At 39.3% G+C, this 17,310-nt stretch overlaps 1 pseudogene; it reads right to left on the bottom strand.

Moving 5' to 3' along the window:
* Positions 1–1,750: 1,750 nt before the first annotated feature.
* LOC140532240 (pancreatic secretory granule membrane major glycoprotein GP2-like) lies at positions 1,751–11,211 on the bottom strand (annotated as a pseudogene).
* Between the last annotated feature and the right edge of the window lie 6,099 nt (positions 11,212–17,310).

The following is a 17,310-nucleotide window of genomic DNA, read 5'->3' as shown; positions in this document are numbered from 1 at the left end:
GTTAAGAGAGAAGGCAGAGGAACTAAGAGTTAGAAGAGTTCTATTCAAAATGACTGGATTTGAATGATCACTCTCCATGACCTTAGACAAATCATTCAATCTTTTGGAGGCTCAGTTTCCTTATATATAAAATGAGGGCAGAAAACTAGATGATTCTAAAAGCCTCTCCTTGCTCTAAATCCAATGCTTCATGGCGAAAATGCATAAAAAGACTTAAATTCACAGTGCTTTTTATCATTACTACAAACTATCCATATTACATTGGCTTTATTAAGAACAAATCTCAGATATTAATAATGACTGTATTGGTACGAGGCATTCTATTAATCACACCACAGCTATGGCTCTCATCCTTTGTAAGAGGAGCTGGTGATGGCCTTCTGCAACAATTCTATCGGGAGAGAAATAATAATTATAACAATACATTGCATTTGTAGAGTGTTTTGTACTTTTCCAAGTTGTTTCATATGAATTTTCTCATTTCATTACCACAGTGTTGTAAGGTAGGTGAGGCAGATGTTTTCCAAATTTTACACAGAAGGAAACTGAAGCAAAAATGAAGAGAAAGCCTGCCTCAAATTGTACCCTCACTGGTAATGGAAGCTTTTATCCCCTCACCTTCTTTGAAGGAACAAAGCGAGTTCAATAATAATAGCTAGCACAACCCTGGGACATAGATGGTATTATTATCTTATTTTAAGATATGGAAACCAAGACAACTGAGGTTATATGCCACCAAAAGTCAAACAGCCAGTTAAGTGTCTGAGGCAGGATATGAACTCCTATCTTCCTGATTCCACATCCTAAGTCAGAACCACTCTATCATCTAGATGTCTATCAGGGAATTTTTTTTCAATGAAAAGATGACATAAAGAACGTAAAGGGGGATAGAGAAGAAAGAAGATAGAGAAAAGAGGAAAGACATCTGGTGGTTTGAAAGTATATGACCCGAGATACAAGCCTCACAACAGACGCCAATCCAGCCAATTCTTCCCTTAAACCAATGTGGTATGGTCAGAAGAGCCTTGAACTTGGAGTTTCAAGAATGAGCTATTGTTCCAGTCCTATCACCCTCTGTGTGACCCCCTGAACCTCAATTTCCTAACTTGTAAAGTGAATACTATTATACTTAGATTATATATCTAACAAGACTATTTTGGTATTCAAATAAGTTTCTATTAAAGCAGTTTGTGATATATATATATATGTATATACATATATATATTTGTATGTCTGTATATACCTAATGTTGTTACTATAAACCACATGGTGGCAGGAGGTGATGTTGTAGTGAGTCATCTCCACCCCCACCTCCCACATGAGATGTCAATTTTTAAGCAATTATTTCCAGATGTCTTCTCCCACCAGAGAAATGGGATTTATGTCCAGGAGTGTCACATTGGTTTGTGTCAAATTTTCCTGGTACCAGGAAAGTTCTTGGCAGATCAATCAGGATGCTGCATATGTAACATAGTATTTAGAGCAAGAATAGACCTTATAATAATTTAGTTTCATGTCCTCATTTTATAAATAAATTGGAGAAATTAAGTGATTTGCCCAAGGTCTCACAGAATAAAATGTCAAATCCAGTAACTTCAAATCCAATTCTACTATGTTCTACTTCTGTTTTCCCTCTTTAAGAGATTTGAGAGCAAAGAACACTGCCCATCCAGGCCACCTGGGTCATATGCTTGATGAATGTTTATTAAAGTTTTCCCTAGAATCAGGCTGGATACCATTTGTAACTGCTTATTACTCTATAGTATAACCCAGAATCAGAAATTGTGGGTGGCAGGGAGGGGGTTGGGGAGAGTGATTCATTGGCTTCCTCAGCTCTAGCCTCCATCATTATTTAACACCTCAGACTAAGCAAATTTCATAGTGTGAGGTAGATGGGGATGCATCGTAGGGACCTGGCCTATGTTCATACTTAGATCTCTGTGTCCATAACCAAGTAACTCTCTTCAAAGAAGTCAGCTCACCTCCCCTTCTACTGGGGTCAAGGGCTGACATAAGAGGATCCTTGAGTCATTTCTAGATGCAGGACCAGGTTGAGATAAAGCCTTACTCTAGCACTGAGATTCTTCATAACATGCCAGGAAGATTAAAGGTTCTTCCATATTGCTGAGTGAGGCACAGACCAAAACAGATATGTAAGGTCCCTAGTTGAAAGGAATTCCTCTGAAAGAGAACTAAGATAAAGGCACTGACTTCTTCTGTTAATTTTTTTAAAGGGATACTAGATACTTGCCCCTACTTCCTAGCTATTACTAAAGCATATTCTCTCTATGTTCTTTGGAGAGTTAAAAGCTAATGTCCAAGATGTGCAAACTTCATTTGATAGAAGAAGGAACCATTCCGACAGCCAAGGATATGATACCTGGCTAGATCAATGGAACAGTAAAATCCCAAGGACAGACAGCAACGGACCTGGCCAGATCATTAGGAACCCTGAAATATAAAAGAGAAAATGTTAAGTTAGCCTCCTCTGATCTCAAGCTTTGATGGTATGGTGAGGGCTGTCATCAAACCCAAGCTGGATTCCCACTGTTCACTGTACTGGGGTAAAAGAGAACAAACTAAACTTCTGAATAGACTTTAAGCCACAAGAAGGCATTCACCCAGTCTGGCTGCAGTCGCTGAGGACTACATGAGGCCCTCTCTTATATGCACATTATCTATATTTGTATATCTCATATTTACATGCCTTGTAATTTGCAAAGCTGTACAAAAAGTTGCAGCTAGGTGGTGCAATGGATATAGGGTTGAGCTTGGTGTCAGGAAGACTTACCTTCTTGACTTCAAATCCTGCCTCAGATTCTCTCTGATCCTGGGAAAGTCACTTAACCCTGTTTGTCTCACTTTTCTCCTCTGTAAAACGAACTGGAGAAGGAAATGGCAAACTACCCTAGTGTTTCTACTAAGAAAATCCCAAATGAGGTCATGAAGACTGAAATGACTGAACAGCAATGACATCTACTGTTGTATACTTTCTTCACATGGGTGGTAGTATTCTACAATGGATAGAAAGCTAATCTTAGGGTCGGGAAGACCTAGTTCAAGTCCTATCTGTGACACATACTAGCTGTGTGACCATGGGCAAGTCACTTAACCTCTCAATGATCTAGGCAACTCTCTAAGTTCAAGAGGAGATGCTGACATTGGGAAAGTGGTGGTTCTGTGATCCTTCCCCATCTTCACTCCTGCTTCCTCACACACGTACCAGCAATAGAAGGCAGGCAGGCTTCAAATTATTGGCCTCATTATACAAACAAGAAAACTGAGACTTCAGGAAGTTAAGGGACTAATCCAAGTCCAGGTGGCTGGTTAGTGGCAGAACTAGGATCAGAAAATGTGTCTCATGACTCCTCATTCCAGTGCTTTTACCAATGCACTTTGCAACATACATACATATACACACAAATGTATGTACACACATAATATATATATATATTATGTCAATATATATATACACCCAATTTCTCAACTCTTCATGATTTCACTTTCTCTTCTACTTTGTTCTTCATATAGCCTTGCTGCCTATAATGTGATAACATTGGTTCAGCACCTGCACAAGAGAGAGAGACCCTAAAGCTTAACATACGATCTGTGACATTGGGTTCATCATCATCAATATCACTTTAAAGATTTTCTTTCATTACCATTGATTTCTTTTGTATCCCTATGAATTTCATTGAGTATATTTAAAAATATTCTTCTAAGAAGGGGCCCATAGGCTTCACCAAACGGCCCAAGAGATACATAGTGCAAAAAGATGAAGAGTCCCTGGCTTGGAGGGAAACCAGAAATCATCCAGTGCAATGGTCTAGGTTTCCAGGTGAGGAAACTAAAGTCCAGAATAGAGAGAAGACTTTTCCAGTGTCACACCGTTAGTCAGTAGCTGGGTTCTGAGTGAAGCCCAGCTCCCCTCTCCCTCATTTCACTACTCTTTTTACTATATCATTCCTTGTCTACTCAATCCCTCTCTCTTTTGTCTACACCAATAGCCCAGTTTATTGAGAAGACTTTTCTGACTTTAAAGATCTCCGAGGAGAAGATTCCAAAATCAGTCATCCATTCCAGGGTTTGACTGTGACTTTTATAGAATAATATCGTCTAAGCTGTTTCAAATATATTCTGTGTTAAGCATGATGTGTTGGCAGGTTGCCATCTTGATGTACCTATGTGGTGTTTTTTTGGTTTCACCCATTCAGTCCTTACTGACTCTTTGTGACTCCAAGCACCATACATGCCAATACTGTTCATGGCATCTTGGCAAAGATACGAGAATGTTTTACCATTTTCTTATCGAGTGGATTAAGGTAAACAGAAGTTAAGTGACTTGCCCAGGTTCACATAGCCAGTAAAGTGTCCGGGGCCACAAATGAACTCAGATCTTCCTGACTCCAGGAAAAGAGTTCTATCCACTGAGTCACCTAACTGCTATGATGCTTTTTATTGTATTCTCATTGTATGATTTATGGTTGGGGTGGGTCCAGGCTTCTGTATTGTAGCTCATTATCTAGGTCACAAAAAAAAAATCAAACGAGAGATAAAAAGAGAAAGGACAGAGATAGAAAACTGATTAAATCTGTGTAGCTGCTAGAAGAGAGCTATGCAAAGGAAGGAAGGAAACAAGAAAGGAAAGAAGGAAGGAAGGACGAAAGGAAGGAAGGAAGAAAGAAAGAAAGGAAGGGAGGGAGAAAGGGAGGGAGGGAGAAATAGGAGGGGGGAAGGCAAAAGAAATAACTTACCTAAGGGAGTGGTGGCTCCATTTGCGACAGGAACAGATGGGGCATCTACTAACAAGTACATAAAAGTGAATGTCCTATCAGTCAAGCTCCTGCAGCCATTGAGTCATCCTACTTCTGAAGAGTAACAGTATGAAGCATTATGGGGAAATGAATGACTTATCACATTCAGATCTCAACAGGAGGTCAGGACAGCTCAAAGATTTAAAACAGAACCTACTCAGAGAATCTGCCTGTTGTTTCCTTCCTTTACTTACCCCCAAGTGTTCTTTCTGATACGTAGTAATGAAAGACCATTCCCATTCACCCCATGTAGCATTCAGTTGCCAGATACTGCCACCTCAATAACATTCCCTTCTCAGACCCTATCCTAGTTCAGACCCTAATTATTTTCCACGTGGACTATGGCAATAGCTTCCTAATTGACCTTGCTGCCTCAAATCTCTCCCCTTCTCCAATCCATTCTCCTCTATACAGCCAACAAAGTCTCATGCCTAAAGAACTAAAAAACAAGTCTGACCAAGTCATCCCTCAGCTTCATAAACTCCAGTGACTCCCTGTTATTTCAAGGACAAGATATAAAAAACTTTGCAAATCTTCAACTTACTTTTCCAGTCATGGAAAAGTTCACTGTGTAATAAGCACATCACTCCCCTTCATAACTTAACCAAATTGGACTTCTTACTGTTACCTGCACGTAACACATCTTTCTCATCTCTGCCTTTGCACACTTATACATCATACTTCAATTTTATCTCTACCTTTGTCAGCTATTCCCACAATGTACTCCTTACCTCTGCCTCTAGAATCCTCAGTATCCTTCAGTGTTTAGCTCAGACATTACCTCCTACATGCAGCCTTATTTATTCCCCAACCCTATCTGAACTGCTAGTACCTTCACCACTACCACTCCTCAAAAATTACAAAATTGCCTTGTATACATTTTGTATGTAACTCTATCTGTGCACATTGTTCCCCCTCCCCCAAATGAACTGTAATGTCCTTGAGGGCAGGGACTGTTTCATTTTTGTCATTGTAAACCCAATGCCTAACACAATCTCTGACACATAGGAGAGGCTTATTAAGTGTCCATTGATTGATTAACGACTAAAGGAGGCTAAGAGGCAAGAAATGTGTAATGATAAGTTAGTCCTAAAAAATATTTTTTTAATAAAAAAAATCTTAAGCTCAGCCAATAAGCATGTTAAGGTAAAGCTGGTGGGACTGTATCTCTCTTCCTTCCCAATTTACCCCTACTTCCTCAATACGCAAAATGTTTATTGCCTTTTCTTGATTTCTTTCACCCTTTCAAGTTAGCCTTTTTTTCATGCTGTGTTCCATCAAGCAACCCTTCTCTTTCTTGCATTCTCACTTCTTCTTCACCACCCAATAATGTGCTGAAGTTGCTTCTATCATTTTTTTGACCCTGATCTCCAGTCTCCTGTCTTTCTTAATGACTTATTTCCTTACCACCTACTCATTTCCCAAATCCCTACCATGTAGTCCCACCCCCTCCACCTTACCACTGAAAGAACTCTGTCCAAGGTCACCAATAATGTCCGAATCACCAAATCCATTAACCAAATAGAAAGATAATTGGATCTTTCCTCCAAGGATGTTATTGATGACCTCCTACTCTCATCATCATTAAGTTCTTTTTACCTCTCTGGGCAATAGGTCCCAAATCCAGAACATGAGCTGTGTTGATGGTAACTTCACTGCAGTGTTGAATTCCAGAGCAAGTCTATTAGAATGTAAAATTCACAACAGATGAGTTTCTAACTGGAGATTTACAGGTGACACATGCCCCTGCCCCCAGCAGCACTAATTTGGAATCAGTCATACATTCAATATGTCCTTCATCATTCAGAATATTGTGTTTCCCTTCACTACTTTTCCTTTGTCCTGAACCAGATATCCCTGAATGCTATTCATATAGTATTTTTGTTGGAAATGTTATTTTTATCAGTCCCCAAAGTGACCTCAATTGGATCCCCATCTCTTTGTTTCAGATTTAGAGTCTTACACCCTCCAGACCATGCCCCCAATCCACTCCAGGATACAGGACCTCCTTTACTTCCCTACCTTTCCCATCCATTCTCTTGAAGTAAGAAAACTTTCTCCCACTTTTGATTCTCATCTCCCATTTCCAAATTTTTCCTCCTCTTCTGAGTTGCCACAAAGGTTGAATGAAATGTCCATTTCCCCTTTACTTCACACTGGTACTTCCCCACAGACAATGTCCTTGATTTAGTAGAATCAGTTAAGGTAACTTCTCTGTTCCTTGGTAATCTCTTTTTTTATTCCCAGCCTGAAATGAAGTGAAAAACACCCAAAGAAATGATTATCCTAAGTTATTTTAGACAGTATGATTTTATAGGTTATAAATGTATACTGATTATGGAAACTACAGAAGAATTCAATTGTATTCAAGATGTACTTACTGGACAACATTGTTCTCTGACATTGTCACAGAGATGAACTTCACAGTGCAGGTAGACAAGGTCATGATTTTCAGCAAACATAAACATTTGAACTTCAAAATGACCTTCTGTAGACACCCCATTCTCCTCCATTCTGATGGTTGAATCATATAAGTTTGGGCAGCTGTGAGGATGACAGTGGTAGGGTTATCATCCTAGGAGGACTCAGATGGCCAAAGTTCTGTGGGTGAAATTTACTTTTGCCTTTGGGTAACCATTGAGTGCCAAATACCTGTTCTCAATAATGAAATATTTCATGGGGTCAGCTGAATCTTTAGTGGGTGTGGCATAGCAATTCTTCATCAGGAGGTTGTACTGGGAAGTATTCCCTTGATATAAAAGACCCCCACATAGAGCATGGATTCAAAGGATAGTACAGCAATGACACCTTCATAAGGGCAGATGTAATTATGATCTTGGAAGAGAGTCATTCTCACAAGGAATTTTCTGGAGCCAGTGGCACTAATATTCAGAGCACTGGAACAAGACCATAATGGTACAAACATCAACTTTTTACCATTCATTCACTCACTCACTCATTCATTCATTCAACAAATATTTATTAAAAGCCAGCTCTGTATAAAGCACTTGAGAAATGATAAGGAAGACACTTCATTTAGGCAACACAATGTCAATGCCCTGGAGTCACAAAGACAACTATAACATGCATCATAGCTTGATAGGGGCATTAGAGACAAGCATCAGATGGATGTGAAAAGTGGAGGGAAGGGGGCCATTACCAACCACAGTGGAATAACAGTGAACTGTACTCAGGGTTTATGAAATAGAAGTAGTAATCTCCGTTGGTAAAAATATATTTGAACCCAAGGCTTTATGAGTTTCATCTCTTTCTGGGCTGCTTAGCTCTGACGTACGTCCCTCCCACACCCACACCCACATACCTTTCCAATATTCTTACACCTCATGCACTCTACACACGCATATTCTGTGGTCCATTGGCATTGACCTCCTTGCTGTTCCATGAACACTCAGCTCACAGCTCTGAGCATTTTCACCGGCTGTCCCCCACGCTTTGCTTCCTAATCTCTGCTTTCAGACTGTCCTGGCTTCCTTCAAGTCCCAGCTAACATTCTACCTTCAATAAGGAAATCTTTTTCAGCCCCTCATAATTCCAGTGTGTTTCTTCTGTTGATTATTTTCTGTTTTTCCTATACTTTGTTTATTTGTACGTACTTGTTTACACGTTACCATCCCACTAGACTATGAGCTCCTCAGGAGCAGGTGGTGGTTTTTCCCTTCCTTTTTATCCCTAGCACTTAGTCCTGTGCCTGGAACACAATGGGCACTTGATAAATGGCTATTGACTATGGTCTATTCCACAACTTCAGAGTATTTCAATGGATGCAAATGGATTGTCATATACAAGTGGGACAAAAGGACATGACACTTGTAAACACAAACAAGCCCTGACTCACATTCTCCTGACAGTGAATCAGTGGTTATATACTTGTAACCAGAGAAGAGGAGGATATACAGGGAGTGCCACCCGTACTACACATATGCTCTGTGCCCCAAACTGCAATTGCAGGTATTGATAGATTACACCATTTACCAGGGCAGCTCTTCCAGTGTCATACCTGACAATGGGCTTTGTGGCTGTTTGCAGACTGACTTTCATATCCAGAGGGTAGGCACACTGAAAGTCAATGTTGAAAACATTGTCTCTGATGATGAGTTGATTGGCCAAGGTCAAGGTGTTTTAGTAAATAGCATGAGTTGCATTTTTCTTGGGGGAAAAATAAATATTTCGTGTTATTAGCCTTACTTGTAGACAAATGAAACAGCTTCATTATTTCTCAGACACTGCCCCTTAGGTACCTTCACTGATTATCATAATAGTGGATTCTCCCTTTTAAATTGGCATATATTACCTCTTATGTTTCTATCTTGAAAGAGTAGCACCTCACCACATCCTTTATTCCTACCATCACATCTACATATGTGGGTACATGTATATGTGTGTTTAAACATATATGTATATGTAATATATGTATGTATATGTAGAGGTATTCATTTCTCTGAAGAGGCGACAAGAAGTTCTCAAGAAGTGTTTAAGACAAAACTCATTTTATTTGATTTTAATTGTATGCTATTTGGTACTTTTAGGGAGCATTATAAAACCCAACCAGTAAAAGAGTATCATAGCTCCTCAAAGAGCTTAGAATCGCTACTATTTTTATTATCACCATCATTTTCATCATCACTCAATGGGGATGATGGATTTTAAAGTTAGAGGTCACCTTCCAAATCATCTGATTTCTTCATTTAACAAATAATGAAACCAAGGCATAGTTAGAACTGGAACCTATGTCTCCTGACTTCTGCTGTTCAATCATTTTCACCTCTTCATTTGGAGTTTTTTTAGCAGAGATACTAGAGTGGTTTGCCATTTCCTTCTCCAACTCACCTGATAGATGAGGAAACTGAGGCAAGTTTAAGTGACTTGACCAGGGTCACACAGCTTGTAAGTGTCTGAGGTCAGATTTTAACTCAGGAAGAGGAGTCAACTTGACTACAGGTCTGGTACTCTGTCCATTGCCCCATGTAGTTCATTCATTACTCCTACCATAATTTGGATTTTTCCATGTGCATATTCTTATCCTGCTGTTTTTCACTGAAGTGTCCCCTCTCAGGAATTCAACTTTGAAGGGCATCAGTGTTGTTTGTGGGGATGAAATGAATTAAATTCTAGATACACTCCACATAATTCTATAAAGTTCTCTGGGACACCAAGGGCTAAATGTGGGGCAAAAATGCCCACATTTTTGATCACCACTCCAGTCAGGTCTTTATTAAATGAGATCATATATGTAAAACACTTTGCCAACATTAAAGGGTTATGGAAATGTTAGCGGTTTAGAGATGTATTAGAGACAGCTCAACCAGTTGGAAATCTCGTTGTTAAATTTTGAATGTGAGCATTTATACCTCTGAAATCCTAAACACTACACATCAAGGCTTCATTTACAGTTTTGTCCATTGTCTAGATTTAAGAAATTAATGGAGAAAATATTAATCATGCAGGTTCAACTCCACAGTACGTTTAGCATTTATTTTTTTCTTTTCTGTTAAAGGGACCATCTCCGTGACTACTTTTTAAAGAGGCATATTCACTGAATGGGCATTACCTTACTTTAAGTGAGTATGTGAAAAGGCCTTATCCTAAAAGGACAATGTCTCCCATTACATCCTGGGCCATCTATAGTCATACTGATGAATATCTGGTCACTAGATCCAGAAGGCCCAAGAGGAGAAGTGAGTCTGGTGAAATTGCACAGCCCTCCCTCACTCAAAACAAAGTCAAGTGCAAGTCATGTCATCATTTCTCTGATGTCATGGTCCTCTTCAAACATGAAGAATGAACACAACAACCATCTTAGTGCAGAATAATGTAACCCAATCAAAGTTGGATGTCAGACTTTAGAATGTTTCTAGAAACAGTCTGCTGACAAGAAGTGGGCTAGCTCATAAAAACCTCACCCATGAAGGAAGTGACAAAGGTAAGGGTTATTTACCTTTTCCCCAAGAGAGAGAAGTGACATTATTATCTGGCAAGCCCTAGATTGTCATCTAAGCTTTGTTTGTAATGGGGAGGGGAAGGTGGGAGGTGGTTGTTATTGTTGTTGCCAATTTTAAAAATAGCGTATTATTGTTTTGGGGAACATGGGAAACATCAGTCGTGGACTTCTCCTGATCTCTTTCCAAAATCTTAGTGTTGAACTAAGCCTACATCCAGAGTTGTTCCCCATGATCCAATGCATGTTGGGGTCATCTATCCTCAAAAACCAACTGCATTTCCTGTCGTTGAGGTAGGCAAATATCTCTCCAGTGTACTCCAGAGTCTCCAGTTGGCAGTTGTCTAGAGACAGTCTGATGTCATTGTCTCCACATTTCAGGAGAGGATGCAAGTGGGCAATATCAAAAATGCCACCAGATATGCCAGTCAATAAAATCATTCAACAAACATTTGGTAATCACTTACCTTATTCTGGGAACTGTGTTAAGCAATGAGATACAAAGAAAGCTAAAAGATAGTCACTACTCTTAAGGAATTTTACAGTCTAATGGGAGAGATCTCATGCAAATACCTATATACAAACAAGCTATATCCAGGATAAACTGGAAATAATTAACAGAAAAAAAGACACTAGAAATAAGGAAGAGCAGGAACAGTTTCCTGCAGAAGGTGAGATTTTTGCTGGGCTTTGAAGGAAGTGAAGGAGGGCAAGAGATAGATATGAGGGGGTAGGGATTTCCATGGATGGGGAACAGCCATTGAAAATGCCAGTTCCCAGAGTCAGGAATTCCAGAGTGTCTTGTGAGAGGAATATACTTGTCTTACGTTGAAATTTGAAATCAGGAAGCAGGGAAATGAACGTAGAATCTGAGTAGTAGACACTTAGATCTAGAATGTGCCTCTTGGTACAGCTAAGAGTCATTTAGTGCAACCTTCCCATTTTCCATATGAATAAACCAAGGCTCGGTACCTTGTCCAAGATAGTCACACAGGTGGTTTAGATATGAACCCAAACCTTCCAACTCAAATTCAGTGTCTTTCTACTCCTCCCATGCTTTGCAATAAAGTAATTGACAACATCAATAAAAATGAGCACTTGTGTCACCTTATTGGGGAAGATGGAATAAACAATATCCTCAAGAAAACCTGTTATTTTTTTCTTGCAAAATGAAAAGGGGCAGTTAGGTGACACAGTGGATACAGGGACAGACTTGGATTCAGGAAGACTCCTCTTCATGAGTACCAATCTAGCCTAAGATACTTTGCTAGCTGTGTGACTCTGGGCAAGTCACTTAATCCTGTTTGTCTCAGGTTCTTATGATATTGCAACAGAGAAGGAAATGGCAAACCCCACCAGTATCTCTGCCAAGCAAACCCCCAATGGGATCATGAGGACTTGGACAGAACCGAAAACAAGTGAACAACAACAAAAAGAATATGAAAAACCTGGCTTTAAGCCTTCACTGTAACATCTTTAAGAAAATAAATACTTTTCAGGCCATGGAGAGTGGGAGACTTTCTGGAACTTAACACGAATACACTGGTAGGACTTCATCTGATACAGAAAGTTAGGGAAGGTGCTACCCTCAACATTTTGACAAAGGTGAAGGGTAAGAAAGCAAAAAAGTTCCTAGAGCATAATAAATGCTTGCTGATAGAGTCCACTGTCTATCTATTGTATGTTAACCCTCTTTTTGATGCAGCATCCATGAACTAAATAAACATGGGTTGGAGAATTGAATTGTCAGGACAGCCATGACCTACTGATCTCCTTGTTAGGGCTTCCCTTATAATGAAATCACTACCTAAGTGGTAACATGTTGGAGGTGAGAAAAAAACACTGATTTTGGAGTTCAAAGATCTGGATTTGTATCCTGGATTTTTCCTTTTCTTACTTTACTTTATGGAGGTGGCCACAACTGCCATTTCATTGGTGTTGGTCTCAGAGGTGGGGAATCTGCAACCCTGAGGCAGCATGTAGCCTCAATGCCACCAGTTCCCTACCCTGGTAGAAAATTCCTTCGACTATTATAGACTGGAACCATTTGTCTGAGACATCTTGGGGCTTCTCCTGGGCTCACTGAGAGCTCATGGTCACACAGGTCGGTGTTGTCAAAGGTGGGGCTTCAACCCAGATCCTTTTGTTCCAAGGTCTCCTCTCTAACTGTTATGCCATGTTGCCTCACTTTATACATATTTGCTGTGTAATTATCTGTGTGATATTGGGAAAGTCACTTCACCTCTACAGATCTCAGTTTCCCTGTCTGTAAAATGTGGATCTGGAGGACAGTGGAAGGAAGGGAACAAGCATTTGTTCATCACCCACAATACTCCAGATACTCTGTTAAGTTAAATGTTTTACAAATTTTATCTTTCAGCTCTCAGTTCTATGATTCTTCTTTTCAACCTGTTGGCCAGTTTATATACAAATATAAAACACATCTTTAGTAAACAGAGCCTGCCTAGGGAGGACTAGAGTCTGAGACTCTTAGAACTAAAGGGACCATTAGGAGACCTAACACAGTCTCATGTTTTAAAGAATATCAAACTGAAACTCCAAATGTCAGAGTGGCTTGTGCTAGGACTCAGAACCCAGGCAGCCTATCCCACTATTCTTTCCAATGTGCCATACTATTTCCTACTATAAATAAAAAGAAGTACTTTAGAGAGATAGTACTAAAATGATTGAACTCACTGACATCATCCTGAATCTACCCTGCCTTTACCCTCATAGATAGTACTGGATAAAAACATGGAAGAGTTAAAGAAAAATTTAGGTAAGGACTGGGTAACCTGCAGCCTCCAGGCCACATCTGGCCTTCTAGGTCCTTGGGTGGGGCCTTTTCACTGAGTCTAAGTTTTACAGAACAAATCTTTTTATTAAGGGGATTTGTTCTGTGAAGTTGGGATTCAGTCAAAGGGTCTCATTTGAGGACCTAGAGGGCCACATGTGACCTCAAAGCCAAAGGATTCCCACCCTTGGTTAGGTAAACTAATGGGTGATGGAAAAACTGTGGAAAGAATCATGAAAATTAGCAATAATTAAGGCTTAGTATTATCATCAGAATTATAGAGTCAAAAGAGACCTTAATTCATTCATGCTCATTATCTCATCAGTGCACTGAGGTCCCCAAAGAGGAAGGGACTTAATGAAGATTGCACACCAAGTTAAGGGCAGATCAAGATTGGAACACAGGTCTTCTGACTCCCTAGTCATTCTTCTTATTACATCATTCAAAGACTGTAATTACCTGTCCGGTCCTTTGGAGCATTCCCCATCCCTGGTTAAAGCCTCCTACCTCCTGAACTTTTAGGAGCCACTTTAAAGTCTATCCATGGAGTTAAAGAAATCACTGTGCCATATGGCTCTCAATCAGCATCTGAGGATCACTCAGAAAACTAGCATGATGTCCATAAGAAAACTTTAGCAAGCAGTTTTCCATGATCTATAGTAGTACTCTGCTGCCCCTAGTATCCTGATGCCCATTTCTTCCTCCCACTCTAACCAACCTTGAGAAATTGTCATATTGAGCTAGAGAAATCCAAGACACTGGGTAACACTCACCCTTCTGGGCTGCAGATGCCAATGTGAAAAAGTAGTAGGTGCAGGCCACAAAGAGGAGGTAGACCTGCCTCATCCTGACCTCTAAAGTGTCTTTTGCCACAGCTCTGGGAGTTCTTGTATAGCTGTGAGGAGAAAAAGCATCAGGGCAAAGTGAAAATTAAGGAAGCAACATATTATTGCTCATCATGTGACAGGCACTGCAAATCACCTTCCTCTAGGAATTCAATTCCTTCAAACTCCTCCCTTTCACTCTGTCTCCTGCTCTTTATGATCAAGTTACACTCACATTCTCTCTGTTTCTCACACATGACGCTACATCTCACATCTCCGTGCCTTTGCCCTAAACATCTCCTGGGCCTCCTCCTTATTTCTGGCTTACAGAGTCCCTCTCTTTAAGGGACAGAGAAAGAGATGATAAATAGAAAGTATCTATGGAATGATTTCATGTGTGTGTGCGTGTGTGTGTGTCTGTGTCTGTGTGTACATATTTATGTCTAATTGGAGCCATCTCTAGAGATGGGGGGGGGGGGAAGAGAAAACAGAAATTTACCTGACAATTTTGTTTTATTTTTTAAAAGAAATGCAAGTTGTACAAGATAGATTTACAGTTTCATGTGCAATCATCTTTTCCTATGATGCGATGTTATGGAAATGCTTGCTTTATTCCATAAATTAAAAGTAAAATAAGTAAATAAAATGTTAAAAGGATATAACTCAAACATTATCATCACATGAAGCCTTTCCTGATTTCCCCAACTTCTACCTGGTATTTATTTTCTTTACAAATATGTATGTTTTTATTTTGTATCATACTGTGTGTATTAATTTATTTCTTTGCTTCCCCCATTAATAGGCAAACTTTTTTCCAGTATGGATGATTTCACTCATTATAGTTGCATCCCCAAGTCTACCACAGCGCTTCGCACACAGTAGGTCAGTAACAAACATTTGTTGATACATTGATTTATATAATAGCTTTGTCTCAGAAAGTTGAGTAAATGTAAGACTGTCTATCGTATTTCCTTTTACCATTGACTATTATCTTATTTCTAATTAATCTTCACTTGCCAGTAGTTTCTAAAACTCTCCCTTTAATTTTTTTAATTTATTCACCACTAAAACATCCCAAGTAGGTAATAACATGTAAACAAATCCTTAAAACTATTAAGAGTTCAAAGGAATTCTGAAATAAGCCTTTCAGTAGTGGAATGCAAAACCTCCTCTTGTCACAGGATCCTAATATAACTACCTTATTTTACAGATGAGGAAATTGAGGCCCAGGACATTGAAATGACTTCGAAACGAATTATTTGCATGGAAGTCTTCTGACTCTAAAGTCAGGAGAATGAATAAATGAGCAAAAAGTAATCCAAGAACTTAAAAGAAAACAAAGTTGAAAGATATCAGAACTGTGACAAATGCAGTTACCAATCAACTTCAGAGGACCCATGGTGAAACATACCTCCCTTACCTTGGAAAAGAGATGGATTAGAGGTGCAGAATGAAGCATACGTTAAGACGTGGTTAATATCTCTCTTTATTTTGTTTAATTATACAAGTAGATCAACACACTTTAAATTGCAAAGTTCTCAGACGAAGACCCTGGCCACCTATCCTCGTCATGGCTCCACTTCAGAAGCACAACAATAAAAATCAGTTCTCTGAAAATGAAAGATCAGATTCTGCAAAGTTTCCTTGGAACATATCAGAACACTGAGAAGTTTCTACTAATACAGTTAGAATTGATATTCATGCAACTGGTAGGGTAAGATTGAAGACATTAATTAATTTCAAGGTACATAAAGAGTCCACTTCTCATTTTACAAAGTAGCCACAGTGCTGATGACAGAGGCTCTCTGGAGCTCTGAAAATTTCCTAGGAATGAGTGAAGCTAAAATAATATGAATCTGTAAGAAAGAGATGGGCTGGATACTAACAGGTTCAGCCCAGACTGTTCCATTTGTTGGTTTAAAGGTGTTAAGCCTTTTAACTGCAGCCTCTCTGAGAAAGCAGCCTTTGTTCAACTGTTTGGTTTTATTGACATTCACAGGAGGACTGGACTTCCCAATCTGCAATGGACTCTCCTTGATTGGTGCCCCAGGTCAGGAAAAGGATAGAAATAAGAAGTATGTCTTCCTGTTTTATATATTGAGATAAAGATTTTATAGTTGGGACGTGACCATGAAATCAATGCCCAGAGACCTCACTAAATTCCAGGCAAGATAGTCATGACTGAAAGAACTGAGTGAGGTGGATTCTAAAGTTTTGAGTTAGGGGATAGTTTGTCAAATTTTTTAATAGAGTCTAATGCCACAACTCACATTCTCCAGGCTGTATATGATGCTCACTTCCCTTATCCCTGTAAAGTTACAACTTAATCCCCAAATCAAGATTCTAATTCTTTTGTCAGAAAAAGAGATGGTCCTGGCACTTTTAGTATATAAGAAGCCAAAAGAAAATATTGCAATCCAGTATAGATAAGATACATAACTATTGATAGGTGATCCATTTGGAATGCAGGTTGAGGAAATGGCAGAGGAATAAATTTGGGGATGAGTCTGGGGAGAGAGACAGGGTTAAGAGGAGGGGCTGTGATAGAATGAGGATTAACAACCTCCCTGTACTAGGGAAAGATATTGAAAATCCATCTCTGCTCTATCACTTTGCTATTTGCACACTGGAATTTAAGAATACCTTGAAGGAACAAACTGTGTCAATGGATATAGTGCCTTTTTATCCATAAGGCAAAGAAAATAGAGATAGTAGGATGAAAATGTTTATTTCAGAATAAAATTATATATGTGTGTGTGTATATGTATATATGCACATATATGTATATGTATGTGTATGCACAGACACACACACACACACACACTTTTTTTCATCAGTTGACATTCCTGGTCCTTCTCTTGTTAATTAATAATGAGAGGAAAGTAGCAAAGAAGTCCTTTGGTGAGACCACCTCTCTTCACT

This window comes from Notamacropus eugenii, chromosome 3, assembly GCF_028372415.1.
Source record: "Notamacropus eugenii isolate mMacEug1 chromosome 3, mMacEug1.pri_v2, whole genome shotgun sequence".
Lineage (NCBI taxonomy): Eukaryota > Metazoa > Chordata > Mammalia > Diprotodontia > Macropodidae > Notamacropus > Notamacropus eugenii.
Note: the sequence above shows the minus strand (reverse complement) of the source record. Positions and strands in the feature narration are given on the sequence as shown.